Genomic DNA, 17,913 nt, shown 5'->3' on the forward strand with positions numbered 1-17,913 from the left:
TTTAGAATACAGTTTCTCAACCAACTTTGGCACTGATGACATTTTATATTAGAGACTTCATGGAGAGGGGGACTGTCCTGTGCATTATAGGATGTTTAGCTGTATCCTTGGTTTCCACCCAGCAGATGCTAGTAGCTCCCACCCAACTGTGACAACCAGAATGTTTTGACATTGCCAAATGTCCCCTGGGGGAGGGGGAGCAGGTATAAAATCAGTCCCCTCTGAGAATCATCACTACAGAGGAACATTTACAGTTCTAGCTATGGGCTCAAAACCACTTCCTAAAGACAATTCTTGTAAGACTATAGATTCGTTTCTCACTGAACTTTAGAAAAATACTAAACAGAAAGCCTACTCCACGAGGGAGGAGAATAGTAAGTATAATACATCTGGGACATGAATTTTGACTATGTCCCATTTAGTATATGCAATGAACACAAAGGAAAATGTGCTCTATAAATAACAACTAATTATAGAATGTTAATGAGGCCAAGGCAGTCTCCATCCCTCCCAACTGTGTTTTTATGACAGAGACTACATGGATCCAAATCATCTTGCGTACTTTTTAAATACAGATTCCTAAGCCCCCAAAAAGACCTACAAAACTGAGGTGTGCAGACAGCAATCCGAACTTCTAATAAGCTTTCCTTAAGAGTCCACCATTAAATTCTTATGCATACAAAAACGTAACACAAACAGCACCATGGACTACTTATCTCCAATCTTTCATAACCACAACTTTCAATTTGTGTCACTGATCAGAAGGAGATATAGAGAAGAAACAGAAGACCAGTCAACTGATAGCAGATGGTGTGGCAGATAAAAACATCAGTCTGAGGAGTCAAAGGGCCAGGATTTTTATCTCAATCTATCACTTACTTGGCCTGTAACTATGAGTAAGGCACAAACTCCCTGGGTTTGATTTCTCTATCTATGAAAAAGAGGTAATTGTCATACCACATTGTTATTGACAAAAAGAACCAAAAACATATGTGAAAGCTCTAAGGAAGTAACACAGAACTAATATGCAAGATAAGTATTATCCAACAGATACTAATACAAAGCTACAACTGAGAAGCCACACTACAGTAAAATTATCCAATAAAATATTAATTTGGATATATGAAAGAAAAAGGATTCTGTAGAAACATATCTTAAATATTATTCAAAACAATAAAAAAATAAAAGCATATTCACAGGGTACCAAGCAGGGGAATTTCTACAGATGAGAAGTTGAGAGGTGAGTCATGTGTCACTTTACTGAAGCAAGTATGTAAGTAGGAAAGACACTATATACTACCAAAGAAAAACTTGATCTAGTATGACATTACTAAGAAAAGATTTATATTCGACTTCAGGTGTAGATCAACCAGAAATAAACATACTAGAAGCTACTTTTCTCACTCAAGACTCAAGATAAAAAAACAAAAAGCAATCATATGAGGAATCCAAAATGTAAATTATAGCAGGCAGTGTAGAGAGGAAAAAATCACAATCTGAGGTAAGGTGAGCTTTCCAGGTTTTCTTTTTTTTATCCTTTCTTTAGTTTTCTTTACTTAAACCTTTGACTCAAAGATGGGTTGAACTAGGGAAGTGCCAGTAGGCACAGGCAGCAAAAGAGACAAGGGAAACCCAATTTTCTTTTTAAGAGGAAGAGAGAAGGAAGCCCTGTGAACCAGAGTGTGGTGTGGGGAGGGGGGGGGGTGCAGGCAGAGACACATTTTTTCCTCTCTAGAGCTCTGCCTCAGGGATAGCCCCGGTCATGCAATGACATGGCCATGGTGATGATACCGTGGGAACTAAAACTCCCATCTCTGCATAGTACAAGAAAATAGGGTTTTTTGAAGAGTAGGGAGTAATCTGTGCTTGTTTGGTTTTTATCCCTCACTTTTCTCTCAGCACCACTACACTCTAAGACAAGACTGTTCCACAAAACAGAAAAGAACCTCATCCTTCTGACCAGAGTATGAAAAGTGGCTACCGGCAACCAGAAAGTGTGCAGAAAAGCCTGCAAAGTGTAGGAGAATACACATCAGAACAAGTCCTGGGCTCGTGCCACAGCTGTGCATGTGCAGAATACACCCGAAGAACCACAGCAGTGACTAAGAACTGGACTAGAGTGTCAGCCTTAAAGTAGCTCTCGAGTGCCACGCAAACGTCACACTCCCAGATCACACCAAAGGCTTTAAAAATGAATTCATGCTGCAACCACTGCCCCCAAAATGAGAAGAATTTGAGTACCAGGTTAACCTCCCACTAAAGTAACAACAAAAACAATATTATATCACGGATTTTAATAAGATACAGTCTCATAATATTCCAGAATGTCCACGATGCAATAAAAAATTACCTGATACACTTAAGAATCTGGCAAATCTGAACAATTTTGAAGGTAAAAAGATGATCAACTGATGGACACTTTGAAATAACTCAGATGTTGGAATTATCAGGCACAGCCTTTAACACAGTTACTATAACCATCTTCCATGAATAAAGGGGGTGAACACACTTAAAATGAAAGAATATACAGAAATTCTCAGGAAAAAACACCCATACATATACCCATATATAAATAGAGATATTCAAACTGAAAAATACATTATCTAAAATAAAAATCTCAAATGTCCATCAACTGATGGATAAAGAAATTGTGGTTTATATACACAATGGAGTACTACATGGCAATGAGAAAGAACGAAATATGGCCCTTTGTAGCAACGTGGATGGAACTGGAGAGTGTGATGCTAAGTGAAATAAGCCATACAGAGAAAGACAGATACCATATGTTTTCACTCTTATGTGGATCCTGAGAAACTTAACAGAAACCCATGGGGGAGGGGAAGGAAAAAAAAAAAAGAGGTTAGAGTGGGAAAGAGTCAAAGCCTAAGAGACTCTTAAAAACTGAGAACAAACTGAGGGTTGATGGGGGGTGGGAGGGAGGGGAGGGTGGGTGATGGGTATTGAGGAGGGCACCTTTTGGGATGAGCACTGGGTGTTGTATGGAAACCAATTTGACAATAAATTTCATATATTGAAAAAAAAAATAAAAATCTCACTGAATGGGCTAAATAGCAGAATAAATATAACTGGAAAGTCAATTTTAAGGTAATGAATAACAGGTCTAATCTGAAATAAAGAGAAAGTTTATAAATGTGAACAGAGACTCAGGGACCTATGGACAAAAGTTAAAATACACATTACTAGAGTTCCTGAAACAGACCAGAAAGAGATTGATACAGAAAAAATATCTGAAGAAATAAGGACTGAAAAGTATCCAAACCTGATCAAAGCAATGGATTTAAAGATTTGAAAATTTCAGTTAAATAAAACCATGGCCAGACCCATCAAAATCAAACTGATAAAAGATAAAATCAAATTTCTAAAAATTTTACAGGAGACCATATTTAAAAAACACACTTCACATAGAAAAACAATAACTTGAATGATTGCAGAGTTTGGATCAGAAACTATGAAGTCACAAAACAGCTAAACTACGTATTTAAAGAGAAAGAGCTATCCCCCCAGAAATCCATATCCATTGAAAATATACATCGGGGGGGGGGGGGGGCACCTGGATGGCTCAGTTGGTTAAGCATTTGACCTTGGCTTGGGTCATAACCTCACAGGCTGGGGAGTTTGAGCCCTGCATCGGGCCCTGTGCTGACAGCTCAGAGGCTGGAGCCTGCTTTGGATCCTGTGTCTCCCTCTCTGTCTCTGTCCCTTCCCCACTGGCACTCTGTCTCTCTCTCTCTCAAGAATAAATACACATTAAAAAAACAAAAAGAAAGAAAGAAAATATACTTTGGGGCACCTGGGGGGCTCAGTCAGTCAAGTGTCCAACTCTTCCTTTTGGCTCAGGTCATGATCTCATGGGTTTGTGAGACAGAGCCCGTCATAGAGAATCCCTGCTTGGGATTCTCTCTTTCCTTCTTTCTCTCTGACCCTCCCCCTCTCGCACACACACCTCTCTCTCTCTCTCTCTCTCTCTCTCTCTCTCTCTCAAAATAAAAAAAATATTAAAAAAAAAAAAGAGAGAGGCGGTTGGGTGGCTTAGCTGGTTGAGCGTCCAACTCTGGATTTCAGCTCAGGTCATAATTTCACAGTTCGTGGGTTCAAGCCCTGCATCAGGCTCTGTGCTGGCAGTATGGAGCCTGCTTGGGATTCTCATTCTCTCTCTGCCCCTCCCCAGGTCACTCTTGTCTCTCAAAGTAAGTAAACTTAAAAAAAAAAGAAAAGAAAATATACTTTAAAAAGTATAAGGCAACTCAAAACACTGTCACACAAAGGAAAATTAAGAGAATTTATTGCCAGAAGACTTGGGACTAAAAGAAATACCTAGAAGTTCTTCCCTGAATTGAAATGATACCAGAGGGAAATCAAACTTAAAGCAAAAAGAATGGTAAATATATGGGTAAATGTAATACACTATTTTCTCCGACTAAATTATTTAAAACGTGTTACTGTTGAAAGTAAAACAGCATGTCTGAGAAGATATCATCCTATATAAAATTAATATATATGACAACAATAACCAATAAAAGGAGAGGGAACTGGGAACTGTATGGATGGAAGTGTACAGGTTTAATTGAAGTGGTAAAATGTGAAATTTAAGTGGATCATAAAAAGTTGGTATATATATATAATATAATCTAGATAGCAATCTCAAAAAAACAAATGAAGCAAAGAGATACACTAAAAATGAATACTAAAAATATTCAACTAATCCAAAGAAGGCAGGAAAGGAAAAAGAAACAAAAAACAGAATGGATAAACAAAAGAACTTAAAAATGGAAGCACTAAATTGAATAAATTCGATAATCTCATTAAGTTTAAATTAAAAGACATTAACTGTCAGATTGTACTTTAATGTTTTTAATTAAAAAAAACTTTTTAATGTTTATTTTTATTATTTTTGAAAGAGAGAGAGAGAGACAAAGTGAGAGCAGGGGAGGGGCAGAGAGAGAGGAAGACAGAGAATCTGAAGCAAGCTCCCGGCTCTAAGCTGCCAGCATAGACCTCAATATGGGGCTCAAACTCACAGATCACAAGATCATGACCTGAGTAGAAGTCAGATACTCAACCAACTGAGCCACCCAGGAGCCCCCAGACTGTACTTTTAAAAAGACCTATTCATGCACTGTCTACCAGATTTCCATTTTAACATAAAAATGTACACACGTTAATAAAAATGAAAAGAGATTCAGTATATAAACACGATTCAAATGGAAGATGAAGTGTACTATCTGACAAAGTAGATGTCAGAAGAAAATGACCAAGGGAAAAGATGGACATTATGTATTGATAAAAGTGTCAACTCACTAAGAAGAAATAACAGTTTTAAATGGCTAATACAAGAGGTAATACAAACACATTAGTTTCCCATGAGGTGAAACTAATATAACTGATACACAAATGTTCAATTATACAATTATAGTTGAAGACTTTAATTTGAACAACTGATAGAGCAAAGAGAAAATCAGCAAGGATGTAAAAATGCTATGAATCAACAACCAAACTGACATTTATAGACCTCTCCACGCAAAAAGAGTGCACATGTACCATTCACCAAAATATGCCATAAACCTTACCAAATTTAAAATAAACCTTACAAAAGCAAACCTTACCAAATTTAAAAGAATTGATATCATACAAAGCACATTAACTAGACATAATGTAATTTAAATAGAAATTAGTAAGAGAAAGGTATCTGAAAAATCCTCACATATCTGGAATCCAGCATACACGTAAATAACCCACAGGGCAAAGAGGAAGTATTGAGGGAAATTTAAAAATATTTTGAACTGAATGAATATAAAAAGACAACATACGATACTCTGCAGGATGTACAGCTGAAACGGTGCTTGGAGAGATATTTACAGCATTAAATGCTTGTAATAGAAAACATGAAATATTTCAAAATAATAATCTACATGCTTCTACCTTGAAAAATTAAAACAGTAGATTGAACCAATATGAAAGAAGGAAGAAAATAATAGAAATCAATGAAACTGAAGAGATAAACAATTGACCAAATTTAATTAAAACCAGAACTAGCGATTTTTTAAAAAACAGTAAAATTGATAACCTTTTAGCCAGAGTGAAAGAGGAAAATAAAAAGAAAACACCCAAATTATCTTTCATTTCTACTATTGATAGACATCCATACAACTCCTACAGAGAATAAAGAAACACAACAAGGGTGTCTAGGTGGCTCAGTCAGTTAAACGTCCAATTCCTGACCGGCTCAAGTCATAGCCCTAGGGTCATGAGATCAAGCCCCAAGTTGGACACCACACACTCAGCATGGAGCCTCCTTAGGATTCATTCTCTCTCTTCTCTCTCTCTCTCTCCCCCACCACTGTCCCTCCCCCAATCATGCTTCTCTCAAAAAAAAAAAACACACAACAAACTTTATGGTCATTAAGTTGGCAACTTAGAATAAGTCAATCAATTTCTTAAAAGACACAAATTATTAAAACTCAAGGGAAAAAAAATGTTTAATTTGAACAGTCCTAGATCTGTTAAAGTAGTTGACTTTATAGTTTAAGATATTCCAGGGGTAAGGGGTGGCTCAGTTGGTTAAGTGTCTGACTCTTGGTTTTGGCTCAGGTCATGATCTCACACTTCATGGGATCAAGCCCTATGTTGGGCTCTGCACTGACAGCACAGATCCTGCTTGTGATTCTCTCTTTCCCTCTCTCTCTGCCGCTCCCCTGCCACATGGGCGTGCTCTCTTGCACCAAACATTTAAGGAAGAAATAAAAACAATTTTACACAATCTTTTCCAGAAAAGAGAAGGAGAAAAAACATTTCCCAACCAGACAAGCACTAACCTGATACCAAAAACACATATAAAAAAATACATGAAAAGGGGCGCCTGGGTGGTTCAGTCAGTTAAGCATCCGACTTTGGCTCAGGTCATGATCTCATGGTTCGTGGGTTCAAGCCCCACACTGGGCTCTGTGCTGACAGCTCAGAGCCTGGAGCCTGTTTCAGATTCTGTGTCTCCCTCTCTCTCTCTGCCCCTCCCCCACTCACACTCTGTCTCCCCGTCTCAAAAATAAATATTTAAAAAAATTTTTTAAATACATGAAAATATTACAAGAATGTAAGAATACATATTACCATCTCCCATAAGCACAGAGACAAAAATTCTCAACAACATATTAGCAAACCAAATCTAGCAATATATAAAATGGGTACTACATCACAAACAAGTGGTATTTAGCAAAGGAATTTAAGGTTGGTTCAACAATCAAAAATACATCAGTGAAACTCACCACGTTAACAAACTAAGTAAGAAAAACCAATGATCAAAAAGAAACAATATTTGACAAAACTCAACATACAGTCATGATAAACCCTTTTGGTAAGCTAGGCATAGAAGAGAAATTCTTTGAGCTGATAAAGAGCATCTACAAAATAACTACAGTTAGCAACATATTTAATGGTAAAAGACTGAATGCTCTACACTTCAATGAGAAAAATGAAAAAATTTCCTCTTACCACTCTTATTCATTTCTTATCGTAGTCAGTGCAGTAAGATAAGAAAATGAAATAAAAGGTTTACAGATTAAAAAAGAAAATTTTTAATTCAGACATGTAGAAAATTCCATGCAATCTATAAAAAGTCTCTTAGAACAAATGAGTTAAGTTGCAGGTTACAAGCTAAATATACAGCATCAATTCTATATTTGTATACTGGCAAATGAACTGGAAATCTTAATTTAAGAAAATATTATAGGGGTGCCTGGGTGGCTCAGTCGGTTAAGCGTCCGACTTCGGCTCAGGTCATGATCTCACGGTCCGTGAGTTCGAGCCCCGTGTCGGGCTCTGTGCTGACAGCTCAGAGCCTGGAGCCTGTTTCAGATTCTGTGTCTCCCTCTCTCTCTGACCCTCCACCGTTCATGCTGTGTCTCTCTCTGTCTCAAAAATAAACAAACATTAAAAAAAAAAAAAGAAAATATTATAATATGCAACAGCACAAAAAATTAATCACTTAGGTGTAAGTCTGAGTTTCTTTTCAGGATGATGAAAAAGTTTTGGAAATGGATAGTGGTAATGGTTATATAACATAGTAAATATATTTAATACCACTAAATTGTACAATTAAAACATGTTAAAATAGTAAACTTAATCTTTTTAATCACACTAAAGATATCTTTAAAACGATTTTTTTAATGGGCAAAAGGTTTGAACAGAAGTTAAAAAGGACCAAAAATGTGGGGTGCCTGGATGGCTCAGTCGGTTAAGCTTCCGACTTCAGCTCAGGTCATGATCTTGCTATTCATGAGTTCAAGCCCCACGTCAGGCTCTATGCTGACAGCTCAAAGCTTGGAGCCTGCTTTAGATTATGTGTCTCCCTCTCTCTCTCTGCCCCTCCCTACTCACTCTGTCTCTCAAAAATGAATGTTAAAAAAAAAAAAAGATTTTTTTAAAAAAAGGACCAAAAATGTTATGTAGCAGTGATGATGATACTAATCAAAGAGAAACAACATATATCATTTGATGAGGAGATGACAATTAACTGTTTTGAATATGCTGAATGTGAAATACTATTCTGGTTATGCACTGAAGACTAACAAATCCCATCAAAACAGAGGGTTAGGGATGCCTGGGCAGTGCAGTCTGTTAAGCATCAGACTCTTGATTTCGGCTCAGGTCATGATCTTGTGGTTTGTGAGTTGAAGCCCCGCACTGGGTCCTGCATTCACTGCAGAGAACCTGCTTGGGGCTCTTTCTCTCTCTCTCTCTCTCTCTCTCCCCCTCCCTCCCTCCCTCCCTCCCTTCCTCTCTTTCTCTCTCAAAATAAATAAACATTAAAAAAAGAAAACAGTGGGTTAAAACAGTAACATTAAGTTTATTTTACTGAGGATTCTGGGATTTCACTGGGTTCAGCTATATCAGTCTCAATGAGTCTCGTGTGCCTATAACATGTTAGGACTGGTGTCATCTCAAGAGGTGTCTTCACTCAGATGTCTAATGTCCTGCCCTGGGAGACAAACAGCTGGGAATTCCCTGGGCATCTATGTGTTCTCTTCATATGGTCTCTTCACAAAATCTCCACAAGGTCTCAGGGTAGCCAGACTTTACATGGCATCTGAAAGCTCTCCTAGAGGAGTGTACTATAAAATGCCAGCAGAAGCGAATTGGTTTTTCTAACCTCAACTGGGAAGTTCCACAACATTTCTTCCAATGGATTCTATTGTGGAGGGGATCACAAAGGCCCACCAAGGTTTAACTGGAGGTAATATCAACCCCTTCTCATGGTGGGAGAGATTTCAAAAATTTTCTGGACCACAAATACCTCTAGCATCTTTAGCAGACAGAGAGTTTGCATTGAGGAAAAATAACAGGACTGGAGATAATAGGTATCACAGTCTACAGAAACCAGGAAAGAATGAAAGGGAAAGATAAAAAAAAAGGGGGGGGGACATCAATATGTACAAAACTGATTAAGATACAGAATGTGATCAGAGACAGAAGAGAGTTTTCCTTAAAAGGAGAAGGTAACAGTTCTAAAAACTGCTAGAAGTCAAACACAGTAAGCCACAAGAAGCTAGTTAATTTCCCAACTAGACAGTAAGATTTGAGGAAGTTTTCAGGAAGCAGAATGAGGGCTGAGGCAAGATTGTATAGTATTTCTTTTTCACCCTTTATTAAACTACAATTGAGAAATAGAATTGTATATATTTAAGGAGTACAAAGAGATGGTTTGATATACATATACATTACGGAAGGATTAGGTTGTAATGTTTAGATGATTGATGACAAAGTAGGTAAAATGACTCTTGTTATTTTCTGCCAAAACACACATAAAATAGAAACGGGAAGAGGAGGTCATCTTTAAAAAATAAACACTTGATTTTAATGCAAATACAAGGATGTAACTTCAAATTTCATTGTAAACAATCATCCATCTTTGTTATTCTTATTAAGGAAAAAGAATTAGCAACCTACTGCTTAAAATGTTAAGGCAAATTAGTAACTTTCCAAAGCAGAGAGCACCAGATCCAGATGGGTTCATTGCTGAATTCTACCAAACATTTAAGAAAAAATTGTATCAATTCTCTATAATCCCTTTCAGAGGGTAGAAGAAAAGGAATACATACTTCCAAAATCAGTCTATGAGGCCAGCATCACATCTTCATCAGAGCTCTTGGGTGACCAGGCACATTGTCAGTGAGCAGTAATATTTTGAACTGAATCTTCTCTGAGCAGCAGGTCTCATTAATGGGCTTAAAATATGCACTAAACAATGTTGTAAACAGATGTGCTACAATCCAAGCTTTGTTGTTCCATTCATGGAGCACACGTAGAATAGATTTACCGTAATTCTTAAGGGCCCTAGGATTTTATGAATGACCAATGAGCACTGGCTTCAACTTATCAATTTAAAGTCATTAGTTGCATTAGCCCCTAACAAGAGAGTCTGTCTATTGAAGATTTGAAGTCAGGCATTGACTTCACTCTAGCTGTAAAGGTCCTAGATAGCATCTTCTTCCAATAGAAGGCAGTTTTGTCTACACTGAAAATCTGCTGCTTAGTGTAGCTATTTTCAAGGAGGAACTAGATCTTCTGGAATCACTGACTGCAGCTTCTCCATCAGCACTTACTGCTTCACCTTGCACCTTTGTGTTACAGAAACAGCTTTTTTCCTTAAATCTCATGAAACTACCTCTGCTAGGTTCAAACTCTTCTTCTGCAGCTTCCTCACCTCTCTCAGCATTCACAGAATTAAAAATCATTAGAGCTTTGCTCTGCATTAGGCTTTGGCTTAAGGAAATGTTGTGGCTGGTTTGATCTATCCAGACCACTCAAACTTTCTCTGTATCAGCAATAAGGCTCTTTCACTTTCTTATCATTCATGTGTTCAGTGGAGTAGCATTTTTAATTTCCTGCAAGAACTTTTCCTTTGCACTCACACCTTGGCTAACTGGTGGAGGCCCAGCTTTCAGCCTATCTCAGCTTCCGACATGCCTTCCTTACTGAGCTTAATCAGTTCCAACTTCCGATTTAAAGTGAGAGATGTATGACCCTTCCTTTCATTTGAACACGCAGAGGCCACTGTAGGATAATTAACTGTCCTAATTTCAGTATTCTTATGTTCCAGGGAATAGTGAGGCCCAAGGAGAGGGGAAAGAGAAAGACAGGGGGACAGCTGGTCAGTGGAGCAGTCAGAACACACATACTTATCAATTAAGTTCACTGCTTTACACAGGTGTAGTTTGTGGCACCCTAAAATAATTACAGTAGTAACACCAAAGACCACTAGAACAGGGGCACCCAGCTGGCTCAGTCAGTGAAGCATGCAACTCTTGATCTCAGGGTTGTGAGTTTGAGCCCCACGCTGGGTGTAGAAATTCCTTAAAAATATTAAAATCTTTAAAAAAAAAAATCACAACACGTAATAATGAAAAAGTTTGAAATATTGCAAGAATTACCAAAATGTGACACAAAGTCACAAAATGAACAAAAGGTGTTGGGAAAATGGGGCCAACAGACTTGCTCAACATAGAGTTGCAACAAACCTTCAATCTATAAAAATGCAGGATTTGTGACATGCAATGAATCAAAGTGTAGTAAAATGAGGTTTGCCTACAATTTGAAACACAAAAACTAAAAGCTCAAGGGAGAAAACTAAGCATATTTTCAAGAAAAGACAATAATTCTAGGAAGAACAAAATACTATCCAACTACGCTTACGCTGCTTGGCTTTCCAGTAAATTAACTTGCATAATGATAAAAAAAGTAAACAATGACACCAATTAAGGCAGAAACTGCCAATGGCCCACATCATACCCATTTTGTCTCATTTCATTAAAATAAAGCTTCAATATTGTTTGGGGTAGAAACGGTATGTAAAATACCAAGCCCTGGAGCACCTGGCTGGCTCAGTTGGTAGAGTGTGCTATTCTTGATCTCAGGGTCGAGAGTTCAAGTCCAATGTTGGGTATGGAGCCTACATAAAATTAAAAAAATAAATAAAATAAAAATAACAAATAAAATAAAATACCCAGCCCTTGCAGACCCAATGAGGACATGTGACTGAATTTTGGCCAATAAGATGTAACTAGAACCTACAGAGTAGAATTTATAAGTGATGTTCTTTAAGTTTGGGGAAGAAAACTGGTATGTCCCCTTTTTTGCTTCTCCATTTTCCCCTACTGTAATCAGAAAGAGTTGGGTTCCTAGAAAAAGAACAGACAGAGCTTTCTTAACATAAGAGAAGTCAATTTGGGTCCCAACCATCTTGTGAAAGAATGTAAGAGCAGGCAGCCACTATCAGGCCAGGATATAACCTAATCATATCAGGGACAATAAATCAGTAGTAAAACTCCCAGTACTGATTCAAAAGTTAAGATTCACCTGATGCACATCCTTGAGTTCTCTGTGCAGGATCTAAACCTCTCTGAGCATTTAGACATGGACCAACTGCCAACCTTCGTGACTGTGACCTAGACTCAGTCACCCTCAGATGACTTCTGCCCCAATTCCATGCTGTATTCCCCACTGAGCAAAGCCCCTTCATGAATATGTGTGCACCGTTAGCTTAAAACTTCCCCAATACTGTGGTTCAGGAGACACTGCTTTGGGAACGATCCCCAGTGTTCTCCTTTACTTGTTGCAAGTAAAACCCTTCCTTTTCCTATTCTTTGGCTTGGTTGTGTCTTTTGGCTCAACAACCACCAAGAGACGAACTCCATTTTGGGTAACACCACCACCTGCCTGAAAGCTGACAAGCACGTTAGAATTCTGAAAGCTTTCTTGGATCGTGAAATGATCTTATGTACACAGCCATGCACCCAGGGAAGTGAAGGACAAACAGGAAACCTGACTCCTTGATAACTGTGAAGCTGCCATCCCATTATTGGACTGTCAATCGCTAGAATTCTTTTGATAGAAAAATTAACGTTAGCTCATTTTAGTTACTGTTATTTCCAGTTTCTTTTACTAGAAGCCAAATGTAATTCTGATAGAAGATCAAAAGATACAACAGTAAAGGGACAGATAGATAAACATATTTAACTAAAAATTATGACAGAAGAATTTTAGGAGGAGTGAGGATATAAAATAGACTAAAAATATTAAATCCTCATCTTGTATAATAGGAAGTCAATATAAAAAATGTCCAGAATAAAAAACATAAACCAGCACAGAAAAATGGAAATAAATGCCTAAAATATATCTCCAAAGGTATTTCAAAACTAGTACTAAAAGAGTGGGAGTGGCCTCCAGTCCCCCAAGCAGCACAGCACAGCCAGCTTCTTGGCCATGGCCAATCAGGAGCACATGGTCATTGCCATCAAGCTGCATGGTGTGTAGCACACCCTGGTGGGCAAGATCACCAAGCACTTTGAGCAGAAGGGATTCCATGTTGTGGCCAAAAGGCTCCCTCCTACAGGCCTCTGAGGAACTGCTAAAGCAGCACCACATTGACATAAAGGCCCACCCATTCTTCCCAGGGCTGGTAAAGTACCTGAGCTCTGGGCCCACTGTGGCCATGGTTTGGGAGGGTCTGACTGTGGTGAAGACGGGGTGAGTGATGTTTGGGGAGACCAAACCAGCAGACTGTAAGCCAGGCACCACTCATGAGGACTTCTGTATTCAAGTTGGCAGGAACATCATTCATGGCAACGATTCAGTAAACAGTGCAGAGAAAGAAATCAGCCTATGGTTTAAACCTAAAGAATTGGTTGACTACAAGCCTTGTGCTTTTGACTGAAACTAGGAATGAAAGGTAGACAAAGCATCAGTCCCCTTTGGTGCCACCTGATGTGTCCCTGGACACAGCTCTTCATTCCACTGGCTTGGAAATAACAGAATCAATCTTCCTCTTCTAACACATATTCACCAATAAAGCCTTTGGAAAGTGGGTCAATAAATAAATAAATAAATAAGTGGGAGCATTTCATTAAGCTTTCATTATATGCTTTGTCTTGTTGGGCTTTGAAAAAATATTTAAAAGTGTATGTTACTACTTAGATAGAAATTAATAACCAGGGCATCTGGGTGGCTCAGTAGATTAAGTGCCTGACTCTTGATTTTGGCTCAGCTCATGATCTCGATGGGTTCGAACCTGGCATCAGGCTCTGCACTGACAGTGCAGAATAATTTAATCAGCTACTACAAAAATGTAGCACTACCATGAAGAAATGACCTTTTCCAAACAAAAGTCTGGTCTTTGCCCTTCACTAATGGGAGATGATCTCTAGACCCTTGGAATGTCCTGGGCTTGGCAGGTGTTTTGGTCCCGTCAAGACCTCCTGCCTGGGGGTCTTGGTTACCTGACAGTCTAACAATATGATTTATGATGGGGAACATCAGTTCTGACTTCTACAGGAACGGAAAACTAAGGGTATTAGCCTGACCAGTAGGAAAGGCTAGAGATTAGGTCAGTTATGCAGGGAGTATGTGATCAAGTCCCAGTAAAAATACAAAAGGCTTGGAGGAGACTCCCTCGTTGGAAATAGTTTGTGTGTTGGAATAGTTTGTGAGACTTCCTCGTTGGAAATAGTTTCTCCATGAGGAGAAGAGGACTTGGAAGTTCTTTCTCAGTTTTAACTCCTTCTGGCATCTACCTTGGCTGATTAAAATTTTTTTCTCATGTTTATTTATATTTGAGAGAGAGTGTGTGTGAACGGGGGATGGACAGAGAGAGCGACAGAGACAAAATCTGAAGCAGGCTCCAGGCTCTGAGCAGGGCTTGAACATGGCTTGAACCCACATCATGACCTGAGCTGAAGTCAGATGCTTAACCAACTGAGCCACTCAGGTACCCCAGCTTGGTTGATTTTAATCTGTATACTTTCCCTGTAATAAACTGTAACCATGAGAATGACAACTTTTAATGAGTTCTATGAGCCCCTTTTTTTTTAATTAATTAATTTATTTATTTTGAGAGAGAGAGAGCAAGCAGGGGAGGGGCAGAAAGAGAGAGGGAGAGACAGAATTCCAAGCAGTCTCCACACTGTCAGCACAAGAGCTTTATGTGGGGCTCGAACCCACAGACCGTGAGATCATGACCTGAGCCAAAATCAAGAGTCAGATGCTTAACTAACTGAGCCACCCAGGCGCCCCAGTTCTGTGAGCCCTTCTAACCAATTATTGAAACTCAGGGTCGTTTCAGAAATCTCCCAAACTTGCAACTGGTGTCAGAAGTGAGGGCAGTCTCGTGGACACTGTACCCGCTAACTTTTCACTTTGGCTAACTATGGGTAACTAAAGAGGAAAGAGGGAAAAGAAGATAAAGAACAAGAAGGGATGTTGTATTTCAAAAGCACCTTAACAGAATCCTTATTGGCTGCTTTATATACATTCATTTAATCCTGACAACCCTAATAGATGATATCATTTCCACCTTATATATAAAAGAAAATTATATATAAAGATCAAGCAAACAGGACAATGCCACAGAGCAAATACTTACTAGGTCCAGGTTACAAATCTAGTCTTTTGAATTCTAAGGTCCATGCACTTCTCATCATACTATGCTACCTTCCTACATCACAATACTTCCTTTATTAACCATTCATGAGTGCTTAGTCTTAATTGTGACATCACTATATGCTTAAATAATCTGTGTGGGATAGTCCAAAAGCTGCAATCCAGGACCAGATCTATGTAGTTCTTTGTAGAACTAGCCCAGTCTCATTCAAGTTATTCTTTTTTTTTTTTAATGTTTATTCATTTTTGAGAGAGAGAGAGAGACAGAGTGCAAGCAGGGGAGGGGCAGAGAGAGAGGGAGACACAGAATCCAAAGCAGGCTCCAGGCTCTGAGCTGTCAACACAGAGCCTGATGCGGGGCTTGAACTCATGAACTACGGGATCATGACCTCAGCCAAAGGTGGACACTTAACCAACTGAGCCAACCAGGTGCCCCCATTCAAGTTACTCTTGATAAGGAAAAATGAAACTCACTTCACAGTAATTCAAAGTTAGGTGATATCAAAAAATACACAGTGAATCCAATGCTGTAAATTAATCTAGTACTAAACTTAAGTGCCTATTCACCTCCAGATTTCCTTAACATGGGGGAAAAAATTAAATAACTACAAAGGAAACAGCAGAAATAATAATCACTGAAGCTTATTACAAACAAATCAAAGGAAGCATCAAAAAGAAGTGTGTGCACATTCTGAAAAATTTTTGTCATAACAGTATTACTGATTCATCACATATCACAGCTGCTGCTTTTCTTTGTGGACACTAAATAGTTACATTTAAAAATTATGTGTACAACTCAAAAGGTAAATGAAAAAAGTCATAAAACCAGTTACCAGGAAAAGTATTTAAGAGGAAGACATATTACTATACTGAATTCATAAGCACTAGAAAAAAGAGTTTCAAGAGAAGTAAAGATTTCTGAAAGTGAGTAATTTGCTATATGTTTACATGTAATGCATGCATATATGCAAGTCCAGAGTTGTTTTATTTTTAACTTTTGGAAGCAAAATTATTTTAAAGTCTCATTTTTGAAAAGAATGTTAAGTAAGGACAAAGACTCAAATAAGACTATATGGATGCTACCTTTACTATATAACCAAATTTCGAATATATAGATAATAAACTACCTAATTTTGAGTTAGTAATAACACTCTGAATGGATACAAAGAACAAAGTAAGTTCTTTTCTATAATACTGTGATCAACAGAGTCAATCCACCAACACCAACCAACACCAACCTCTGGGCAGAGGATCATACTGGGTGGGCACCAAAGATTCCTCCTGGGGATTCTTGGTTCTATAAGGGGACTTAGAACAAAGAATCGCCCAGGGGAAGGGATAGGGAGTGCTGCATCAGAGAAAGAGTCATGTAGCTTACCTACATGGTAACATCCACATCTCTTTCTACAGTCACCGACACCATTCCAATGAATATTGAAAGCATGTTTGTAAGTTCTAGCAGAGAAACAGAGCTATGACATATATCCTTTCTCAAAGAACAGGCCACATGTAGCTGAGAAGGGCATGTTATTCAACTTCAGGAAAGACATACAAAGAGCAAAAGAGAGAAAGCATACCCCAAGATAACTACCTAGTTTCATCAAATTAATCATGGTAACCTGTGGCATAGACAGACAGCCCTTATATTCAGTAGAATACAAAAAAAATAGTATGATAGGAAAAACATTTAAATGATTATTCCCTCAAAGAATATGAAATAAGGTCATATAACAGCATGTTACCAGGTCTGTATTCCACATACACTATAAGTATAGTAGTTAAGAGATGATCAGTGTGGGCTAAAATATTTAAGAATTGTTTTGGAGATACTGGATATATAAACAACAAATATAAAATTGTTAATTAAGTATTAAGAATTGGCCAGCCAAAGTTTTTCTGATAATAGGTGAGCCCAGACCAAGTAGGATTAAGGGGTATCTCAAATGTGGCAGATGACTTCTGAGATGAAATCTTCTAAACTAACAAACCCAGGGTGTCTGGCTGGCACAGTTGGAGGAGTGTGCAAGTCTTGATCTCAGGGTCATGAGTTCAAGCCCCACATGGGGTGTAGAGATTACTTAAATAAATCTTAATAAAATAACCAACCCAATGGCCCAGCTGCCTAGGGCTTCATCTTTGGAAAAGGGCCATTTTATCCCCTTCACCAGATCAATATATCACACTAATTTGATTTTATAGGATGCATACATTCACCATTATTAACTGAGATCTGAGTCCTTCTACTTGGCTAAACTGAATAATGGAACAAAGAACACAGCCAGCAACATGTTAAATATTTCAAATCAAAGTCCACTACTATACAATGAGATATATTTTCACATTTTAAAACAATCAGGATTTTCAGTTCTTGTCATAATGGAGTAGCTAATGTTAGAATACCCTCCTGCTATAAACATCTGTAAACGCTGGACCAAATATACAAAAAACCAAAAGAAAAAAAAATCC

The 17,913-nt window shown here is 38.2% G+C and overlaps 1 protein-coding gene and 1 pseudogene across 6 annotated transcripts in view; one reads left to right on the top strand and one right to left on the bottom strand.

The window, feature by feature from the left end:
• Positions 1-17,913, bottom strand: part of PTPN4 (protein tyrosine phosphatase non-receptor type 4) — a 222,082-nt gene that overhangs the window by 150,459 nt on the left and 53,710 nt on the right. The window lies entirely within an intron of this gene.
• Positions 13,276-13,698, top strand: LOC102966292 (annotated as a pseudogene).

Source organism: Panthera tigris, chromosome C1 (assembly GCF_018350195.1).
Source record: "Panthera tigris isolate Pti1 chromosome C1, P.tigris_Pti1_mat1.1, whole genome shotgun sequence".
Taxonomy (NCBI): Eukaryota; Metazoa; Chordata; class Mammalia; order Carnivora; family Felidae; genus Panthera; species Panthera tigris.